Raw genomic sequence first — 4561 nt, forward strand, 5'->3', positions numbered from 1 at the left:
GGGTGGCCACGGACTACGTCGAGCCCTTCCCATGGGTGTTGCCGCTCGCGCCGGAGATGTACTACCAGGAGGGTGTCGTCGAAGACCCTTCGGATGACGAGGACGGCGGCGACTACAAGCCGATGGAGGCCGACCTCGTGGAAGAGGAGGCCATCCATCGCGCCATGCTCGTCTCTCAGGCGGTGGATCGGGCCAAGTGGATTGGCCTCGAGGAGGCCATCCAGCTGTCGTAGCAGCGGCCGCACTGGCGCCACCACCTCCACAACAGCTGCCTCCTCCTCCACCGGCGGAAAATGTGTGGCCGCCACCGCAGGTCTTCATTGACCTCGGTGAGGGGGACAACAAGACAACGGCGAGGAGGACCAGAAGCTCCCGACGATTTATCTTTATGTTTTTTTCTCTTTTCAGTTGTAAAATGGGCCCTTCATGGGCCCCTATAAATATGCAAATTAAGTTTTAATTTTAATCTAGCGTTGTTGCTTTTTTGTTGGTTCAGCCGGGGCCGCTGCCACCCGCAAACGAACTGCAGCCTATTTCATTTCCGTGGGCCCCCGCATCGGGACCCAATGTTGGAGATATGCCCAAGAGGCAATAATAAAATAGTTATCATTATATCTCTGTGTTTATGATAAATATTTGCATCTCATGTTATAATTGTTTTAACCGGAAACATTAATATGTGTGTGTTTTGTAACATAAAAGAGTCCCTAGTAAGACTCTTGTTAAACAAGCTTGTTGATTAATAGATGATTAGAGTTTCACGATCATGAATGTTGGATGTTATTAATAACAAGATCATATCATTAGGTGAATGATGTGATGGACCTATACCCATAGTAAGCGTAGCATATGGTCAAGTCATTAAGTTCGTTTGCTTCAAGTTTTAAGATACATAGTAACATAATTCTTCGACCATGAGATCATGTTAATCACCTACACCGGATGGATGCTTTGATGACATCAAACACTACTTCGTAAATGTGTAGTTATAAAGGTGGCATTAAGTGTTCGAAAAGTATAGGTTGAAGCACGTGGGTCAATAGTGGGATTTGTCCATCAAATGACGGATAGATATACTCTGGGCCCTCTCGGTGGAATGTCATCCAATTATCTTGCAAGCATGTGACTGGCTCACAAGGGATGTCATATCATGGTACGAGTAAAGAGTACTTATCGGTAACGAGGTTGAACTAGGTATTGATCGAACCTCGGATAAGTAAAGTATCGCGCTATAAAGGGAATCAGTATTGTATGTTAATGGTTCTTTCGATCACGAAGTCATCGTTGAATATGTGGGAGCCATTATGGATCTTCAGGTCCCGCTATTGGTTATTGATTAGAGAAGTGTCTCGATCATGCCTGCATAGTTCACGAACCGTAGGGTGACACACTTAAGGTTCGATATTGTTTTAAGTAGATATGAAATATGGAATGGAGATCGAACATTGTTCGGAGTCTCGTATGGGATCCAGGACATCACGAGGAGTTCCGAAATGGTCCGGAGAATAAGATTCATATATAGGAAGTCATTTTCCGGGGTTCGAAAAAAGTTCGGTGTTTTGATTGGAGCTTCTAGAAGGTTCTAGAAAGATCGGAAGGGTTTGGAATATTATGGAAGGTTCCGAAAGTGTCCGGGATGACCGGGCCATCTAAGGAAGTCTGGAGGGTTCCATAATATCCATGTTTTCCTTAAGGGTTAAGGAGTTTCCCCTAAAGCAAATTCGGATTTGGCAAAAGAGTCCTAGTTCTAGTAGGTTTCGGCACAGAAACCTACCGGAACTCTCCCAAACTTTAGGGGCAGGTCTTGGACGACCCAAGGACCTTTCCCACCTATGAAAGGAGGGCAAGGAGAGCCCAAGAGGTGCACAAATCTCAGCCCCTTCCCCCTCTCCCCAAACCCTAGCCGCCCCCTTCTTCCTCCTCCCTCTTGCACGGCTATGGCGAAGCCCTCCAGGTTTTCTCCACCACCACCGCCACCACGCCGTCGTGCTGCCGAGATTATGAGGAGGATCTACTACTTCCTCTACCCGCTGGAACGGGGAGAAGGACGTCTTCATCGACACCGTACATGTGACCGAGTGCGGAGGTGCTGCATGCCCGATTGCGGCACCGTCAAGATCTTCTACGCGCTCTTCAGAGCGGCAAGTGATCGACTACATCATCCACGAGATTTATCTAGTTAACGCTTAGCGATCTTCGAGGATATGTTGATCTCATCTCGTTGCTACCATCTATTAGATTAGATCTTGGCTTGTTATTCGTTCTTGCGGTAGGAAATTTTTATTTTCTATGCTACGAATCCCTACACCCAAATGGATCGAAAAGTAGTCCGTTTTGCAGGTGACCGTTGGAGATGGCTTAAGTAAGTAGTTTGTTTTAGTTAGGCACTCACGTTATGTTCTCTTTGCTAGTGTTCTTCTTTACTATTAAATTGAAATAGGTGAGTTCTTGGTGTCACACATGGGCCATGGACCGAGGTCTCTCTTTAGGCCTCCTTTGATTCGTAGGATAGAAAAAGGTATATGAATATAAAAAGCATATGATTGGGATGTCTTACATACTTGAATTCTATGGGAAGATGAAGTGTGTTTGATTGTAGCAAAGGAATTTTCCATGAGGTATGGTCTAATATTTTTTCCTATAGAATTTACAATACAAGATTTTCTATAGGATTAGTTCCTATAAAATATATTTTTATAAATCAAACAATTTATGTAAGAAATTTTCCTATAGAATCTAAATTCTACATAATTCCTATAAAAATGCTATGAGTCAAAGGAGCCCTTAGATGTTTTTGCAGGCCAAAGTCCCCTACTTACCTCTTTTTCCTTAGGCATGAAGTCGGACGAGAAGTCTCGTTCCAATATAATATGTTCATTAAGTAGCACGTGGCAGGTACAATTCACAAAAAGGCCCTTTTTTATCACTCACCCTAAAGAACCTAGAATTTTAAGATAAGGCCTCCACAATTACAAAAGGCACCCTATAAGAAAAAGAGGAAAAGCAATCAAGGACCAAGGCACCTCTGCCACCAAACGCCGGTGAACTCTAGGCACATCCGTTGAGTTCCGAGCAGCGTGCTCGAAAGCTATCCTCCAACGATGAGACCCAAACGATGGCCACTCCCAGGAGACCGAGGACGCACCACTTGGTCTTCTAGAAGCGTCGAGCTCCAGCGATGGACCGACAAGGCCTTCGATATGGAGGTTGAAGAGGGGACACCATTTTGGCCCAAGATCACGGCGACAATCGTGGTCGCCATGTGTTGCGCTCGAAGAAGATCATCAACTCCAGGACACTACTCCGTAGATCCACCAAAAACAATACCATTTGTGTTGTGGATATACTTCATAGGTATGCCATCGATATGGTCTGATTCCGTCAAGCTCGGGTGGCCCACATATGGTGGATGGGGCTATGGCCTATCCGAGTGGCCCAGTTGCTGATTGATCAAAGATGGAGAGTCTAGGTGACGAGGTGGCTCCTCGGCAATGCCCATCATGAGGGGCATAGGGTTAGCGGAAGCCTGCATGTTAGCACTAGACATCGAATATCAGACAAGCGAGGGGCGAGATTTACCCAGGTTTGGGGCTCTCGTAGAGGTAATACCCTTATGTCCTGCCTATTTGATCTTGATTATGAGTGAAATATATTACAATGGGGCAGTCGAAGGAGTGGTGTTCTCACCGAGAGGCAAGGTGGCTAGGGTTTATTGTATGCGTGAGAATTCGGTTATAATACAGATATATTCCATCTAATCTTTCCAAACTTGAATATTTCCTTGCCTTGTACTTGAAGAAATAGTCTCCTTCCATCTATTCACCGCGCAACCGACGTCCTGAACCTCCTTGGGATGCAGCGCTCCAGATGGATCCCTGTTGGGTCAGACGAGGTAGGGCAATCTCGATTACCCGAAGGGTATTGCCCACATCATTAGCTCCCGAGTGACTGGTTGAAGCGAAGCTTTGGGTAGGGACTGAAGTTGACACCATCCGATACTTTTCAACCCATCGGATCTTTAAAAGATATAAGCTTGGTAATCGCCGAAGAGTTGAGTACGCGTAAGGGATGGAGTAACGAGCCCAGATTTACTCGATAAATCGAGACTGGTTAATTGCCAGAGCAAAACATCGTCACCCTACACAGATTCGAGTCCCCGGGCTCGAATCCGGATTGTTGAAACCTTCGGGTCCGTAAACAAATTCGTAACCTTCGGGTCCTTTGAAGTAAAAGCAAGAACCTTCAATCATTATTGTCGATGAGGTTTCCGGTCCTTGTACGTGCACGTTGGAACTGCTAAGTTCGTTATTGTCGACAAGGCTTCAATCATTTTTATCGGGTATGCGACCAGCGCCCCCGATGGGAATAGCCGGTAGCCCCCGAGCCTATGGATGACTTTGCAATAGTCATGTATAGGCGGTAAACGGCTGAGTCAAATACCGTAGATTTCTTCGGGTTCTGAAATATATTCGGGCACTCCAAAATGGGGGGAGCCGATACTTTTGATGACGTCACCACCGACGTGGCAACTATCGTGGCGCAACTGACTGGACGTGACTTG

Source organism: Lolium rigidum, chromosome 4 (assembly GCF_022539505.1).
Source record: "Lolium rigidum isolate FL_2022 chromosome 4, APGP_CSIRO_Lrig_0.1, whole genome shotgun sequence".
Taxonomy (NCBI): Eukaryota; Viridiplantae; Streptophyta; class Magnoliopsida; order Poales; family Poaceae; genus Lolium; species Lolium rigidum.